The sequence below is a fragment of the Manacus vitellinus genome, unplaced genomic scaffold, assembly GCF_001715985.3.
Source record: "Manacus vitellinus isolate BGI_N305 unplaced genomic scaffold, ASM171598v3 scaffold_62_pilon, whole genome shotgun sequence".
In the NCBI taxonomy this organism is placed as follows: domain Eukaryota; kingdom Metazoa; phylum Chordata; class Aves; order Passeriformes; family Pipridae; genus Manacus; species Manacus vitellinus.
Window position 1 is genome coordinate 3,146,111 of NW_021940704.1, and position 18,521 is coordinate 3,164,631.

The 18,521-nt window shown below is 48.3% G+C and overlaps 1 protein-coding gene across 4 annotated transcripts in view; it reads right to left on the reverse strand.

The window, feature by feature from the left end:
• The window catches only part of ARHGEF9 (Cdc42 guanine nucleotide exchange factor 9), a 206,312-nt gene that overhangs the window by 150,008 nt on the left and 37,783 nt on the right, over window positions 1–18,521 (reverse strand). Inside the window, exon 1 of one of the 4 annotated variants that reach the window (XM_018083286.3) lies at window positions 1,411–1,430. The exons of the other annotated variants lie outside the window; for them this stretch is intronic. The gene's annotated coding sequence lies outside the window, so the exon portion shown is untranslated. Of the gene's footprint in view, window positions 1–1,410; window positions 1,431–18,521 lie in introns of those variants that run through there. 4 annotated transcript variants of the gene reach the window in all.

Sequence of the window (18,521 nt, forward strand, 5' to 3'; positions counted from 1 at the left end):
GAATCCTCCTGCTTTAGAGGCTGATATTGATTCTTGACTACAGTATTCATGTGTACACGGGAACGGATCAGAGCAGGAGTGTGCATGCACTTTAACCATCACTTCAATCTGGTTTCTAATATTTGGCAGATTTTTCCTATCCTTTTCACAGCTCCAATAAAGAATAACCCATTAGCTGAACTCAAAAATAAACCCCAACAGCTTTGACCTATAAATAACCAAGTCAGATACACAGGATTCTGTAAAATCCTAGTTTCACCCAGCAAGAAAACAGGAACAACAAGGAGAATGGGTGGAGTTAGATTCTTTTTGTGGGTTTTTTAACAGCATACTGCTGTAACAACAGAAAACACTTATGTACAAATGCTGTGCAGGCTGTCAGAGCCAAAGTGACACACGCAGGAGCTGCAGGATCACAAACCACACTCTGGCTGAGCCTGGAAAGATGTCTCTGCCAGCCCCCAGCAATGGACAGAGGAAGTAGGAACTCCAGGCTTGCAGTAGGAAAGCCACAACACACCTGGAGCTGTGCGACAGGAAATATGACCCTGCCACCTCCTCTCTTGCTTCAGGAAGGCCTGATTTCCCCCAACCATCTTTTCCAGGACTTGAAGAGAGCTGTGAAAGTGCAAAGGGCTGTGACTGGAGCATTAGCAGAGAGGGGAGCAAGGAGGGGAAATTTAAAAAGAAAATCCAGCACTGCAACATTGATGTGATCCCCTGTCTCCAAAAACCCCAGAATTATGCACCCCACTATGTTTGCCACGTCTGCACAAGTAGGGGATTACTGCCCTACCTGAACTCTTCCCATCATTTCTAACAGGCTGGCAAACCCCATGGGCCAGTGACTGCAGCCACTGCACAGCCACACCACTCCATCCCACTGGAAAGAGGGCACGGAAGTCCCTTGAGGATTTTTAGGTGTCCTCCTCAAAGGAAAACATCTCCATGACCAGTCTGGGTTGGAGCCATTTGGGTGGGTGCAATGTGGTCACCCCCAGCACCACGAGCTGGTAGATGCTGAGGGTGCCCTACAGTCAGGGATGCTCAGCTTCCTGGCCTGGCCTCTTAGCAGCAGTTCTCTGAGCTCAAATATCCCGTAGGATACCTTCAACTCAGTACCTTCCTCCTAATTCACCCTACCCCTGTTTCTTAATAAGAGCTTGCAAACCTCATTTTAAAAATTATGGTTCTCAGCATATTCAGGCATAAGTATTTTTGTTTACGAATGGAGCAAAGAAATGGTATAAATTATGCTGAAGAAAACCCTTTGGCACTTTAACAGGAATTGGAAAGAACCAATTTCAGAAGAGTGTCTTATAATGGGTGTCTCCATGGATACCTCTTTGTCAGCACCTCATTAGATAAGAGCTGAGACATGTAAGAGTTCTTCTGCATTTCAGAAGGTACCTTGAAAACAGTAATTATGCAAATCTCCATCCTCCAACTGATGGATACTTCTAAGTTCAGGTGACAAAGTGGATAAGCTGAGCCCTGTTAGGAAAGGAAGGAAAGATACTTCATTTAGCCTCTCTTCTTTATGATTGCTGATGCTTCAACAATTACCAGAGACTGGGGCCACAAAAGTACTCCCCTGACACCTCCCTTTTTCCTTTTAACAGCAAGAAAATAGAAAGGAAGAGACAAATGGAGATTCCAGAGCAGCATCTGGCCCACGGGTAGTGTTTGAAAGCAGGAGAATCTGTGTGGCAGAACATCACCGGTACTATTTAGGACCTGGTGGCTGGGGAAACACACCAGACGAGTGAAGACGAGCTCCCTTTCTAGACACTTCACAGATTAGTGACTAACTAGTCTCCATAAGGACAAATACTTCAATTAAAACAAAAATCCAGCTCTGGTAGGAACATAGAAACCCCAAAGCTGGCTTGACTTTCAGGACAGGATCAATGGCAGTAGAAAGACAGGGACAGCATCAAGAGATCCATGTGAGCTGTATACTTGACACAGCCAACAAAAACCTTGAAAAGATAGTGAATTGTGGGACATGGGTCCCATTGGAACCTCCCATTTGTTATTCCATTGCTGAGCACAGTAGGTTACAAACGGTGCAATCTCCTGCTCCTGGAGCAGCCCGGAGCCCACTCAGATCCTGGGAAGACCTGAAGGGGAGGGAAGGGGTTTCTCTCTCCCTAAGCAGTCACTGTAAGTCAGCCTAATTCCCAGAAGAAATCCCTTGGACTGCTCTCAATTATGCTGATGTGCAGCAGCCCCGTGGGACTGTGTGCCCACTGGGATTGGTGGCACGCTGCCCCTTGGCTGCAGTCCCTCCCTGCTTCCCAGGTGGGAGCAGAGAAACAGGGAGCTCCCTATCAGGGGAAAACTGCCCCCATCAGCCAGTTGGGTGTTTGAGCCCCTTCCCACAGCACCATGACAAGGCTCAGGACTGAACCTGCAGGGATAACCTCCAAGGAGAACACCACCATCTTACCGAATCCTTAGGGGGATAATCCAAGACGAGATCTTCCTGTGACGTGTTTCTATTTTAGGCAAGCTACTTTGAAAGCTCGGGAATGAAGTGGAGCCCTGCCAGGTTTCTCACAGCCAGAGCAAAGATAACTCACCTGAGAAGCTGCCACTGCAGTGAGTTAAACAGAAATGAGGGTCCGGTCATAGGACTGGGAAGTTCAGATAAGGTAGAAAGTTGGATCTGCACAGGTCAAAGTCAGAGCCTGGCAGTGCTGCTGTGTCTCCAGTGCAGTTCTGACTGGGACCAGCTCAGATCCAGCACAAACTGGGTTCAGACTAAGAGAGGCAGATAGGAATACTGAGAACTGCCCAGGAAGGGTGCCAAGTTGGAAATAGGCACCCCCCAAACATCATCCTGCTGGCAACTCCCACAGATGGCTGGCTCACACCCTTCTCCAAAAGTTCACACAAAGTCCAGCTTACAAGTCTCAGCTTAAAACTCCAAGGTCAATCCTGAGTGTCCCCATTATCCATGTCTACGACGAGGACACCAGCACTTCCCAATTCCCACAGGAAAGGTGGGGCAGCCCATGTCAGGAGCACCACCAGGAGACATCGCACACTGCCACGTCATCAGCTTATTATGCTTTACTTCTTGATGGCCATGCCATGAAAATTCCTCTGCTGCTCACCTGCAAAAACCTTCTTCAATCCCTGGGAAATTCAGAGTGTAGATAGGAGGTCAATCTCCCTGTTTTCTCTAAGCCAACACTCTCCATCACCGTGATCGCTGCGGCTACCTGACCCATGGGTCTCCTGCCTTCTACCCCTGCTGCTCCACATCCTCACCTGCTGCTCCACATCCACATCTGGCCGAAGCACCCTCAGCTCCCACTGCACCTCCTTTCACCCTCTGGCATGCCAGCACCCGGCACAAGAATTGCAAACTCTTCTTTCTCGCCACGTGATTTTGGGGGAACGGCCTTAGACTGAAGGAGGGCAGGTGTAGATCAGATATTGGGAAGGAATTCTTGGCTGTGAGGGTGGGGAGGCCCTGGCACAGGTTGCCCAGAGAAGCTGTGGCTGCCCCATTCCTGGAAGTGTCCAAGGTCAGGTTGGACAGGGCTTAGAGCAACCCAGGATAGTGGGAGGTGTCCCTGCCCATGGGAGGAGGTGGCACTGGATGAGCTTTAAGGTCCCTTTGAACACAACCCACTCTATGATTTCATGATTTTTGGCTAAGCAGTGACTATATCCCCCTGAGCAGATAAAATATTTTTATTTTATGTGTCACACAAACAGCAGTGGGTTTAATTATGCCAGAACTGGCTCCCTTGTGGCCCATCTTCATTATCAGTCCTTTACCTGGGGCTGCATGAGCCAAAATATATTTTGAGTTTTTCTAATGACAATTGCATGTATCCATTTACTGCCTGTCATGCCAAGGAATCCCCCTGCACTGTGAAAGGGGGGAACCACTCTACTTATCCCTGAACTGTAACTACCTCAACAATGCAAAGTGGCAGCTCTTTAACAAACACACCAGGAGGAAAGTTTCCCCAACCTGTGACAAGAAGGCGAAAGAAAACAACTTTACACAGCGAGTTTCTCAGCACTGAGACCTTTGGCACAGTCCTCCCCCATCAGGCAGTGCCTTTGGGACACTGCCATGCAGACACAGGGGTGACTCTTCCGAGGCACACAGAGCACAGAAGCTCTCGTGTTCTGAGTGTGCTGAGAACAGAGCTGTTTGGTCAGACTTTCAGGCTGGAGACAGTGCTGAGAGACATACAGATAATGCCACTGAGTCAGGGACCCTAAAGTAAACACTGATGTCCTGCAGCTTGAGGAGAGATCAGAGGAGGTGCAGGCTCTGCTCAAACACGGGAAGGAAACACTGCGATTTACAGAGAACACTTCAGGATCTCCAACACCGCAAATTTTTTGAAGGGCAAACTTATGCAAACCTGAAGTTTGAGCATTTTCTCTCCCAGCTGTTTTCTCTAGGAATCCTTCTCCTAGAACAAAGCCTTGTTGTTAATGACAAAGATACATCCATTCCTGACAAAACCCTCTTTATGAAAGGAAAACTTGCTAAGAGATTCTTGGCCCCCACCTCTGCTCCAGTCTCCCAAGAGGGGCAAGCCAGGGCTCCCAGTTACCAACCAAGCACCATTAAACTATGACTCCCTGAAGATTTGATTGGAACAACGATAGGTATGGGAGCAACTTCCAACCGAACATCTCCTTTGCAGCAGATGTGAAGAAGGTGAATGGTTGAGGTCAACCAAAGCCAGGTTCTCGATATTGAACATGACCTCAGAAACTTCAGCAGCTGAATATAAAGGCTCATAACCTATGCAGAGGGCAGGGAGTTAAGAAGTGATTCATTTCTCCACAGCCACCCTCCATGATCTGGAGGAAATCATCAGGCTTTTCTGAGTTTCCTTTGCCTCTTGAGCCTCCTAGGAACGATGGTGCAGAGCTGCTGGGGTGATGGGAGGAAAGCTCTCTGGTGGCAGACATGCCACATACCCTCCTTCTGTGGTGTGACATCCTTTCTGTCAGAGGACTTCTTAGTCTCCCTGAATTTCCTCAATAACCACAGCTTTCAGAATACATTTTAAGACAAAGACATGCTTGAATATTAATGCTATTGAAAAATGATGGGAGTTGAAAGTATGTCCTTGATCATGTCTAGACAGGATGAGATATAATGGATTTCTAGTATTTAGGTAGTAGATATAAATAGATTAATATTACTCAAAGACCTGGAACATCTCTGTGCATTATCCAGAGAGGTGTGACCTATAGCACAAGCTATTACCAAATATCTGCTAACAGAGAGTGAATCACTACCTGAGAGACCAGGCTGGATGGAGCCCTGAGCAACCTGGTCTAGTAGAAGGTGTCTTTGCCCATGGCAGGGGGTTGGAACTGGATGATCTTTAAGGTTTCTTCCAACCCAAACCATTCTGTGATTCTATGATTCTATAAAAGCAGAAGAAAAGGGTCAAGGGGTGCTGGGTAGTTGCTCAGAGCCCATTTGCCAATCTCTTCTGCTCTGGTAAAGGCAGTAAAAACTGAAACTCAGTAAACTTTAAAGATCAGCAAACTGCATCCAAAGACTGCAGGCAAAGTGCCCTGTCAACCTCTGAGCTGAGAGGAGCATCAATACTCAAGTCATATCACTGGCCAAAAACCCAGGAAAAGCAGATGTGAGGTCAAACCTGGGTCTGATCTCCATGACTGTATTTCAGAACCCTCAAAGACAGCAGGTGAATTCCCAACCCTGAGCTCCTAAGGAATTTACACTCCCATCCTGCTACAGCCAGCAGCCCAGCAAAGGCATGAACTGAGCTACTCCAGCATCCTACACAGAGGCTGTTGTGGTCAGAGCCAGGCCCCTCGGAATGCTCGGCCTAGGTCCACAGACAGCACGGGGCCAAAGGGTGCATCAAAACCAGGAAGGGCAGAAACAGCACCAAAGCTTTGTGTGATTGCTGTACCTTGTGCTCTTTCACAGATAGCTTTGATTGTGGAACTCACACACACAGTGTGACTGTAATGCTATCCCTGAAGAGTATTCCTACTTCTTCCCTTGGGAAGGGACAACGTCACTCCCCTGAATGCACCCCAAATTCCTCCTGCATCCACTCCTCACAGCAGTTAGTGTGATCTCTGGCAGCTCTGCATCAAGCTCACTATGCTAAGCTCCCAGTTTCCACTTTCTCTGAGAAAAAGCCTCCATCAGGAACCAGCAGATGTTTTTGGGAAGGCCCAGCACTTGCTCCCCACCAAGGCTTGAGTTTGGGTACTGCTGAGAACCCAAATGTTAACTGTGCAGTAGCAAACAGGGAATCTCACCCAGACCTGGATGCTGAGGAGCAAAAGCACAGGAGTCCAGGATCCCTGCTGTGCTTCAGATGAACCCCATTCCCACCGCTTATGGCCACAAGTCTGTCTCCCCAGGAGCAGAACAGGGATGTGCCTCTGGACCCAGAGCTGGCTGGGGGAAAACAGCCGTGTTGGCTTAAGAAGCATTCACACTTAACCAGAGTTCAGGAACATGAGACCTTTGTCAAGAAAGAGGAAAACATGAGAAAGGAAAAAGAAACAGAGCAAGCGCAGGAGCGGGTTCATCGATGAGTTAAGGCTGTTTTAGGTGTAGGCCTGGGGGAATTAGTTTAACACTCCATTTCAGCTTCTTTTTCCCCATTTTCTTTTGCACAAACTTGCATCTTTCTCCTGTCAAGACTTTGATGGCTTTATGTAACTGTTTAAAAATTGAACAAGCTTCTTAACTTAGATTTAGCAGAACACACTTTTTTTGCTTCTCTGTCTCGAATGCACATTAAGAATAAAGATTTCCGGAGAAAACAAGACCTTTTCCATCCTCTGACATCAGCCACTGGAGTACACAAAGCCAAGTCCTCGAGGACTCTACATTTTGTACATTCTGTTCCAGCACAAGCCGACGCATCTGCAGCCCCAGTGGGCTTTACAATTGGTAGTTGGAAAGAAAGACTCATCCCAGAGAAAATACACAAGTTCCCCATCACAGCAGCACCCTCAGTGCAACACTGCAATGGGGGGAGAATCCTAGAAAGCAGGAGTGAGGAAAGAAACCCAAAACCTTGGCAGGAAGGTATGGCAGCCACAGCCCCGAGTGGCAGGAGGGGTTTGCCTGAGAAACAGCCTTGGACCTGCTGCTATTGTGAGAATAATTCTTCTTTTTCTCTTTTTCTTAATACAAGCTGAAAAAATTTCTGTTCCGTGTGACTAGATGTAAAAGCTTGAGAAGAGCCTCCCTCAAGGCTCAGAAAACAGAGGCAAATAACCCCCACCCTTTTCTGTGTGTTTGCATTTTTTGATCACACCAGTTTCCAAGCCAGAACTGTATTTGTTGATGCTTCAGGTTGGCAGTGCTGATGGAACAGGTTTTCAGGAAACCCAGTAAAAACAGTCAACAATAAGATTTGTAATTAAAGCCTTTCTCCTCTTGTGCTCTGCCTGTTAGCAAGTACCTCTGTGTTTGCAGCGTGGGCTCTTCAGGGCGAACACTGCTCTTTGCTGTTTGCAAGAACCAAGAGACTGGATCCCATTGAGGGCCACGAGCCACATTTGACCACAACACACAGCACAGCCACCTCTCCCAGGAGCTGCTTTGCTTCCAGCTTGGAGCAGAACCACAGGGCTCACAGCAGCAGGCCAGGCCTGCAGAAGGCATCAACCACAGACTTTACCCAGCTCCAGTTATGAAGACAAAGCGCAAAGTGCCCCCAGTTCACAGAATCACAGACTGAGTCAGGCTGGAAGGGCCCACAGTGGCTCCTCTGGTGCCACCTCCCTGATCCAGCAGGGTCATCCCAGAGCATATGGCACAGAATTGTGTCCAGAGGGCTCTGGAATATCCTCAGTGAGGGAGACTCCACCCCCTTTCTGGTCTCTGTTCTTCCTCACATCTAGGAGGAACTTCCTGGGCATCAGTTCCTGCCCGTTCCTCCTGTGCCGTTGCTGGGCCCCCCCCAAGCAGAGCCTGCTCCATCCTCTGCCCCCTCCCTGCAGACCCTGCTAAGATCCCCTCTCTTCTCAAGGCCAGTTCTGCTCCTGGTTGTGGCTGCACCAGCCCAGCTGCCATGGCAAGGTGTTCATCCTCTCCTCCCAGACCATCCTGCAGCAGCCTCTTCCTGCTCCTTAACCCTGAGCATCCCTGGCTCAACAACCCCAGCCAGCAAGCCCAGAGTTTGTGCTTCACAGACACCACTGGCCTTCCCAGCAGCGCTGTGCTTCCCTCAAGTTCCAGAAGAATCCCAAAGGGCACAAATTGAGCACTGCAATCCCAGCAGCATGAAACAAATTGAACCTCTTGTACCTAACATCTGAAAAACTGGGATGCATGGAGGCCATGCTGTGCTGCCCCTGCTAGGGACGGCAGTGCCGAAGTATGGCAAAAGTTGGGAATTTTCCTGCATCCCACAGTGAGTCAGCAAGATGATATTAAAAGATAGCACAATTTAGGGTGATTAGCTGCTGTTGATCTCGTGGCTGTGTGGAGGCTCTAACCCATTCCTGCCCACACCCTGGCACCATGTGGGGTGGGCTGGTAAAGACCAAAAATGAGCTACTTAAAGCACTGTGGTGATTCCCTCTCTGCTGCTTTTACCTGCCACCTTCCCATGCCAAGCTTCCCAAATCTCTTCAAGGATGGCCAACTCTGCAAGGATCCTGTTCCCAGGGCTCATCCCTGCATGGTTCCTGCTCCCCAGGGCTCATCCCTGCAAGGACCCCGTTCCCAGGGCTCATCCCTGCAAGGACCCCGTTCCCAGGGCTCATCCCTGCAAGGACCCCGTTCCCAGGGCTCATCCCTGCAAGGACCCCGTTCCCAGGGCTCATCCCTGCAAGGACCCCGTTCCCAGGGCTCATCCCTGCAAGGACCCCGTTCCCAGGGCTCATCCCTGCAAGGACCCCGTTCCCAGGGCTCATCCCTGCAAGGACCCCGTTCCCAGGGCTCATCCCTGCAAGGACCCCGTTCCCAGGGCTCATCCCTGCAAGGACCCCATTCCCAGGGCTCATCCCTGCAAGAACCCCGCAAGGGCTTCCCCCGTTCCCAGGGCTCATCCTTGCAAGGACCCCGTTCCCAGGGCTCATCCCTGCAAGGACCCTGCTCCCCAGGGCTCATCCCTGCAAGGACCCTGCTCCCCAGGGCTCATCCCTGCAAGGACCCTGCTCCCCATCTCGGCACAGGCAGCTGCAAAGCCGAGTGGGACACCTGCCTTCCTGACTGGAGCTTCAAATAGCCCAGTTTTCAGCCCCCAAAGCAGGCTGACGTGCTCTCAGCCCCCACCCCTTGCCTACTCTGTACAAGGCCCTGAGGGCTCAGCACCATCCCTGTGACTGGCAGAGGTGGGTACATCATGCTCTGTGCCCTGCGGATGCCCAGGCCTGTGCTGCCCTATATCATCATGGCCAGGCTTCGCGAACGAAGATTTGGGAAAGGCTCTACCCACATTTGTTACAAGCATGCTGGTGGCTAATAAGGCCAATATAATGTGCTGCCCTATATACAGCACATTATATAAGCTATAGGGGAGGCAGCTCCTTTGGCACCCCCAGCAGTTACCTGGTTAGCCCCAAAATCTCAGCAGCCCCTACACCAGCCCTGCTCAGCTCGGCTGCTTCGTGTCAGGCAAGAGTTATCCAACTTCTGACCTACTTCTGGGTTGTGTTCCCCCCCCTCCCTGCTCCTGCCCTCAGTCCCCAATTAAATCTGTGTGAGATTTCCTCAGTTATCCCCTTCCTGCTAATAGATATGGAAAGAGGATGCCATAACAATGTATTCCTCTGGCAATGGTTCAAAATACAGCTCAGAATTACTGTTGAGGAGTGCAGGATGTAGGAATATTTTAATTAAACATAAATGTATAGAAACAAGCAGTTACAGTTAAGAAAGCTGATCTTGTGCTGCCACCACAATACTTAATCTCTCAGCCATGCAGTGAGAATCCTCGTGCTCCTCTTTAATTGACAGGCCAATAAATCAGCACCAATCTCCCCCTTCTGTGCAGCTGTGCATGCTGATGTTCAGCTGAGGTTCAGCTGGTTTGGAATACAGCAACACTCAACCGGCACAACCTGAGCAGCAACATGCACAGGAATCCTGCTTGGAAAACACTCCAGGCAAAGCATCCCGATGCTTGAAACAGACACAGACCTAGAACAGAACTTGGAAGGGGGACCTGAGCAATAAAAATCTGTGTTTGGGAATTTTTGCAGGAGAAGTTTATATGTATCTTTGGAAAAGGAGGAGCAGAAACAGAGAACTCCCCTTTGAAGGCATGAAGATATTCTGATAGGCAGCTGCAACTCTGGATGAATACAGAGGTAGTTTGAACACGATTTCTAAATGAGACAAGAACGGTCTGTGAGGAACAGGGAATGAGCAGTGCCTGGGAATTGCTTTGCCCATTACAGAAGGCATCGAGTTTTTATTCAACTCTATAGGCCCCTTTCGACTCATCCCAGAAAAGTATTGTGAGAAAAGAAATTTCAAGTCTTCATAAAGGGAGGCTTTAATCCAATGGAAACTACATCTGCACACCTACAACTGCATTTCCCATACCTGAGTTCCTACTTTATCTCCTCTTCTTACCCAAAACTGTATCTGGGGCCAGAAATGCTACACAATCTGGCAATTAAACACACCACTGCAAAAGGAGCTCATGGTAGTGATATCACAGAAGAAAGAAACAAGTTTATTTTAAGCCTGGTAGAGAGTAGCTTGTAGCACATTAAAGGAAGCCAGATCGCATCCCTGCATCAAACACCCAGTAAATTCACAGGCAGCGAGTCCCTAAATACACAGCAAATAACTAGTGGGAGATCTCCAAATTATTTAGGGCACTGCAGTGCTGGATGAGACTGAAATGAAAACAGATGGAGACTTAAGCCAAGATAGCATCTCTGTGTGAGATGTGAACCCATCTCTCACAGCAAGGAACAGACAGACTACCTCAAAATCCCAGGAGACCACAGGAACGACCAGGCTTCCTCCATGCTGGAGATGGACTGAGGAGGGGAAGGAAAGAGAACATTTTTTAACTGTTCCCCATTACTTCTTCATGCTCTGTGTGGCACCTGCATGTTAAAAATTATCAACACCCCTGGGAACACAGTACCCTCTCTCAAAATCCCAGTCCCCTTTATCCACAAGGAAGGAAACTCCTGTCCCACTGAAATTACAAGCAGCAACACTCTGCTTGTCTCTGGAAAACACACTTCTTTTAAATATCTCTTGAGAGGCTCTAAACAAAAAGCTGTAGCTTCCCCTCTCACTGCTGTTTGCTGTATTTACACCAAAGGCCTTCGTTTCCACCTTACTGCACATGTACTGAAGCTATTTTTGGCCATGAGTGACGTGGCTTTGTTTGCATAACTGGGTTCCCACCTCATGATCTGCCGCTCTAATAGTTTGCAAAATAATAGCTGGAAAATGTTTGATTCCCAAAGAAATGCCTGTAAAGTTCAGTCTGCCTTTATCTTAAGTCTGAAATAAAGGGGGAAAAAAGGAAGAAAAAAGCCTTTCTGCAGCATCACTTATTAAATGCTTCAGCAAGATGTAAAGCAAATTATGTAGTGATGACCAGCTGGGATGTAGGGATTTAATTCTGCTCTGGTTTGGGTAAAAGGGTATCAAACCAGAAATGACAACCCCAAATTCACACAGTGGAGCTTTAAACACTCCAGCCAGATCCACAGCAGCCCTGATTTGTAACAACTCATGTCAACCCAAAATATCATCCGCAGGAAATGCAAACTTATCACTGATGGTTAAAAACAAAAGCAGAGCTCAAAATAGCAGCATTTCAGATGAGGCAAATACTATTGCTATTCTCAACTGTCAGAACTGAGCTGCAATCACAGATCTCTCTTGAGGAATATTTGGTGTTTGTCCAGGGTTAAAAATAAAAGTGAGATATTTCAGAAGAGAAAGAGATGGCCCTAATAGAGAATGTATGGAAATGAATTGTGGGTACAGAAAGATCCAACCACTGGTTCTTCTTGTCCAGTCCCCAGCTACTGGCAAAAGATGGACAAAATCCATTTCTACAGGAACTCTGTCACTGCAAAACACTGTGGTGGGATGAACACTGTCCTAATCAGCACAGCTGACTGAGCCAGGAGAACTGGGCATTTTTGATTTAGCACACCTTCTTTTGAAAGTACCGGTGCTTCAGGTTCTCGCTTCACTCCCAGGATGGTGCTGCCTGAACCAGAACTTCACATTTGGGCAGCATTATTGCTCTGTTTTACTGGTGACATCTCCCTTCGCTATCTTCCTCCCTCATCCATTACCCTCACTCACCCCTGCACACAACCTTAGAAGGGCTTGAGGCATTTCCCTTTTCACCTCACATGCTCACTGGTTCCAGGGAAGTCACAGATTAATGAACATGTGGACTCACATGCTCATGATTAACGTGAAGCCACAAAAGACCACGAGCAACTCAGTCCCCCACAAACCCTTGTTGCAGCAAAGAGCAGGGACAGAGGCTGTGGTGGGGAACAGCTCTCCCTCCTCATCTCTAGGAAGAAATTTCTCACCTGCAGGAATCACTGAGCTGCCAGAGAGGGGAGGAGAGTCTAGAAACATCTTTCTTACCCTGCACTGGCAGAGCACATCCAGGGAGCTCCACCCATGGCCGGCTGTGCTGAGCTGGATTTCAGGAGGGAATCACAGAGCAAGCACCAAGCACTGCAATCACAGGGCACGCACCTGGCAGCACACTGTGCAGCAGGGCTGATGGAAACAAAACAACATACCTGTTCACTAAACACTGCACTACTGTCTGAACCATCCCATGGACTCGCTGTGGGGCCGGGAGCCTCCCAGTGCCAAGCCCAGGCCTGTCGTACTCAGACACTGGGAAATCTCCAGAGGTGTTGGAGCCAGCAGTGGCACACACAGATGAACAACTGGGAGTCACCACTGCAAAGACAAAGGCAGTCCTACAAGACAGCTTGTCAGCATCACCCTGTGCTGTTCCAGGAACACACAGCACTGCCAAGGCACCTCAGTGCATCATTGCCACAGTGAAGTCTCGAAACACTTTAATTCACCTGTGTCTCTTTGTTTGCTTGCTTCCTAGAGGATGACACCTGACTGCAGCCTGTTTAGGTGCCTGAAAGACAACTGCAACAAGACAGCCCTGTCACTGCTTGGCAGTGAGCTGCTCATTATTCAGCTCAGCCCCCTCCTCAGCACTACACTGACACTGATCTGACACATCTACATCTGAACATCTCAGAGACACCAAGTACCCCCCAGCACACAAGTCCCCTTCAGAAGACAGACAAATCACTGCCTGGCTGCCATGGGACTTGTTTGTTTCTCCAGGCAAGGCTAAACTCACCTAAAAATTTGGAAATGTGTGAAGAGGCAGAGCTGAGGAGCACCCATCACACAAAGGGCAGCGGTGGAGTTATTTCTGCTCTTAGATATAAGTCCTCGTATGAGGAGCAGTGTAAAGGGGAATCATTCCCCAGTGACTCATCTCTGTTGGAGGAACCTGCTTCCTGGGCATTCCACTCCAGCTGCAGTTTACAGCAGCCCTTTGCTGGCTTGCAGCAGTTGTTCTTTTTCCTTTCTCTCCAAATCATACACAGCATCCCTAGGGAGAAATCCTACATGGGACATCAGCACAAGGAGCAACAGCAGACAAGGAGAATTGCAAAGACAACTCTTTCTCAGATTGTAGATTTACAGGAAAACACAGATTGACCTGGGAAGTGACTGGTGCCCAAGCAGCTCTCCACATTCAGCAAAAGTTAAGCCAACTGCTGAGGGCAAGGGTGATTCAGGGCCAGTGGCCAAAGACCCTTCCAAAGGTGGTCCCCGATGGCCACAGGCTCCACGTCCCCAACAAGGGGGTGATGTCTCTGCTGCTGGCTCACAGTAGTTCAGTCCCTGCAGCCTTCCCACTGCATCCTGCTGATGCACAGGGTGACAAATGGGATTTCATACTGGTAACAGCAGCACTGCCACCAGCTGTTATTCCATCTCTCTCCCAGTTGCACAGGAGTGCCACCGCTGACCCCATCACAGCAGAGCTACCACGAAATCGCTATTCTTGCTCAGATAAGACTGATCTCTCAAGGATTTTGGACAACAGGATAATGTATTTCCTTAGATATTAGAGACTGAAAGAGATTTATTAGGGGAATTTTTCTCTATATTCTGTGCAGTCCATTAAGAGATGAAGTTTTCCCTGATTCATGAGGAGCTCACTGCAGGCCATGTGACTGCACTAATATAATACCCAAGTTCCCTTTGCAGCCTCTTATCCTCTTAATTCTATACTCCTCATTCTCCAAGTACAAGCACAGTGATGGGTCAACATCCCAAGTTTAATACAGGTACGAAAACCTCTGTAATTCTGCAGGACAAAAACAGGGACAAAATTAGACCCTTTATTCCTCCCTGTGGTACAAGAGGCAGCTTGTTACCAAATCCTACTTCGGCTTCTTCATTTCAAAGCACAGAGCAAAACCCAGCCAAAGCAGCTGCACCTTCCCTGCAAGCCCCATATTTTCACATGGCAGCATCACAGCAGTGGGGTCAAGTTTTTATGAACCTGTATCTGGGGTTTATGAACTTATCCCATCTCCACATTGCACCAGGTTCATCAGATTAGTCCAGGCTGGGGAGAGCAGCACAGGGAATGGTCCTGGATGTTCCTTCCAGGTTGTCAATGGAAACAAATCAAGTGCTTTGCACACATGGGATCACACACAGCTCCAACACCACAGGAGCAGGACGGTCCTCCCACCTCTCCCCCACAGGATCCCAAGGGGACTTGCCCTTGGCCATGTCAGGCTGACAGTGCAGTGAAGCACTCGGAGGACAGGGAGCCACACACACGGCAAACACTTCCCCTTCATCCCTCGATGCATTTCTGGATACATCCACCTACCCAGTGACCAGTGGCTTCAGCAACACTTTTGTGATGTATCTCAAACCTGATGCATCCCAGAACCACATCTCAGCAGAAGAGACTCTGAGGCCATGACCTGTGCTTTTGCCTTTCCCTCCCAAGTTTAGCTCCTTTTCAGCTAAATACTGGTGACACTGCAGTGGCCTTGAATCACAAACGCAGCCAGAGCTTAGGAAACACCACAAAAGCATTTGTTCCAATATTTACTCTGAGATTTTTCATGCTACACCTACCACGAACTTTAGTTTATTGAGAACACAGTGCACTGGGGAAGGGCAAACCACAGAGTATATACTGCTGCCAAGCAAAATGTCATTAAGGTTTTAGCAATGCAACACAAATTGACTTTACATTAAAGCTTCTTTTGTATAAACCATATCCCAGAGTGAAACACAGTGACAGAGCTGAGTAATGAGTTGAAGCAGAGCAATCAAGGTGGAACTACTGAGCAAAAGGAAAAAGGAGCCATTCCAAACTGCTATTTAAAGTTAGGTTGAGAGCTTCATTTGAACTACAGAAGAGGTGATTATGTACAGTCACCATCACACACATTTAATGCCATGTAGGATGCAGTACCTACCACCTGCAGTTGCACAGAAGACACCCCAAGGTTCAATTGCACTATAAAACCATCATGATCTGGAAGCTGAAATTCTTCTTGAGACAGAATTAGACATAACTGCTGAAGAGCTGAAAACCTCTTCGAAGTCTGTAACTTCAAATCTCTGCCTTGTGCTACCCAGCACATAAACCCACAATTAAAATTCACCATTTTGTCATTTCTAACCTCTCCTTCCTGTCAGGACCCACACTCCCCGTCTGGCCCCAGGAGTGCTGGAAAACACCTGTGTTATGGCACTGCTGGTGCAACTCCAAAGGAATCAAGGCTTCTGTGCCTCCAGCCCTGCTCTGCACAAAACCACAGCACTTTTAAACGCTATTTCTAAATAAGCAGAGCATGGTAGGTTTGGAAGCACCACTCAGTTCTGGTTCTAGGCATCCTTGCTTGGCATTAACAGCCATCCCAGCCCCTGGGGAGCAGGTTCAAGGCATGGCCCGTTCATGCGAAATGGATGCAAATGGGTTGAGGGCTGACCTGGAGTTCACACCCTCATTCACAGTGCTCTTCATGCTCTGACCAGCTCATAAATCAAATCAGATCAGACACATCACAGCTCAGGTGCTCGAAAGGTTGCAGTGCTGCAAACCCCCCCAGTTCGAGGACCCTTGCTGGGCTCTCCTCACGCAGACAGATGGGGTTGGATCACTGCACTGGAGAGCTCTGAGGCTTTGAGACAGGGCTGCCAGGACCTGTCAGCCTGCACTGAATCCCTGCCTCCTCCTCGAGTGAGCAAGCCAATTTTTATTTATTTTAACAACTGTGAACAGAAGACAGTTTTACAGAACTTGCTAAAAACATTTATAAATGCCCAAGAGTGGCTTCAAGAAGGAAAAAACTACATAAAGATTTCAGAGCACTGCTAAATAGAGTAACATAATAAGTTTATAAAGATATAAAACAACTCTCCCCAAAATACACAGCTCAGACATACCCTGCTAGCAGAAGCACTCAATGTTTAAGACAAGGGAAGAGAGATTCAAAGAGGATGTGTTTTCCTGGCAGCCCTCCATACATGCATATAAACCTCTTGTAGCAGCACACTGATATTTAAACTAATTAGCACCAGGAAAGCCATGGGACTGTGCTTTTCTCTCAGCCTATTCACAGGGACAGGAGGACTCCAAAATGCCTGTGATTACATCCCACTCACGTACCAGGATGCTGCAGTCCATGAGCTCCAGCACATCCCCTTCCTCCCCAAGTACAAGGCAAGAGAAACACGATGCAGGACACATTGCAAAGAGGAAAAAAAAAAATCGCCCCACTACCCAAAATGCCCACTCAGCATTATGTGAGAGGATAAAAATAGCAAGCAGCAGAGCTGGCCCTGAATATCAAGCAGCATTCCCTGTTCATTGCAGCACAATGTGAGCAAGAGAGAACCCAAATCAACTTCCCCTTCACTCTGTTCTCCTGGAGGCTGCATGTTGTCTGAATTTCCTACTCCTCATAAACACGCTGGTGGGGAATTAGCTCAGGAGAGCTGCAGACATACATCCACCATCATTGCAATGGCAACCCCCTACCAGCCTCTGGAAACAGTTCCTGACTTCCAGAGGAGAAAGGACAGGCTGGGGGGTGGGTTTAGTGAATATTCAACACCTCTGCACAGCAGGCCTGCCTATTATTAGTATAGGGGATGTCAAAGAAGCTGGCTCTCATGCAAAGTTTCCATTCTAGCTAATTAACAGTGGCTTCCTCCAGCATATAAGTTTGGGCTTTAGTCCCTTGTACAAGAGCATGCAGGGCAGGAAGGGAGGAAAGGAGCAGAGAACAGGAATGGCTGCAGTCATCTTTGGGAACTTAAAGGCTGAAAATTAAATCTCTCATCACAGAGCGAGAACCAATACACATCTCCACACATTGAGAGGATAGTTCCCATTTTAGGAAGGGCTGAGTCTCCTGGAGTACCATCCCCACCTGGAGTAGTGTCTGCCTATGGAGAGAGCTGAGACACCTTCGACTGGGAGCCACAAGTCCCTTCTTGATAGGAAGCAGCAGAGGCCAGTGATTTGGGTCAATATGAAGCCAGTCCAGGATGGGACTGTCATCCTCTGCTTCTGCCACCCAGACCATAAAACATCTCCCAGCACTGCTCTGGGGCTGAAGAAGGTAACTCGCTGCTGCCCTTGTCCATGGTCCCCAGGGATCAGCCATGTCCCAGCTGGCAGGACCTGCCTGAGGGTAAATCAGAGGCATGATCGATGCTGAGGGCTCTGTCAGAGCCAGGGCTGCCTTCCAGTTTCCTCTGGGATCTCAGCGAAGTTTGCAGTTTGGGTACCTTGAGGTCTCGTGCAAGATGGTTTTGATTGCGCCAAACTGCTCCCATAAAAGCAAAGGCTCTGAGTGACCTAAGTGCTAAACCAAAATGCTCTGCACATAAACCATTTCAACGCAGAGTTTTCTCCAGGCTGAAAAGTGTACTCTGGAAAGAAAATAAAATACTGAAAGCTTTCAGAAGTCATGTCAGTTTGACCCTCTTTACTTTTTACCTGCTTTTTTAAACCAGGAGAGTAATAAAAAAATAGTTGTATGGCTTTACATGTACCACCCTCTAGTGCTTCAGTTTTCTTATTCCTCCTACGAAGTGGGAACAATAAACCACACCTACTCCACAGAAAACTTCTCCAGCTTGTGCCCAGACTTGCAGACTCTTTGGTTAAGAGAACAGAGCCACGAGCAGCAAGAAAAAACACAGGTTTGTGCATGCACACATGCACTCCCAGGATAAAAATCAGATGGAGACATTTGCCCTTCTCTCCTCTCCTGTAACTGCATTTTGCCATCCCTGCTCTCTTTTAATATGCAGTCATCTGTGAAATGATGAACGCTGATAACAGATGTGACAGATGTGACAAACAATAAAGGGTGGTCCTGACAAGGGGATTCCTCCTTGGGCTTAGGATCAGCCCCTCAGCCCAGACTTCTGGGTTAGCAGGTAGTTAAGAGATGTCATTTCTAACTCACACATACAA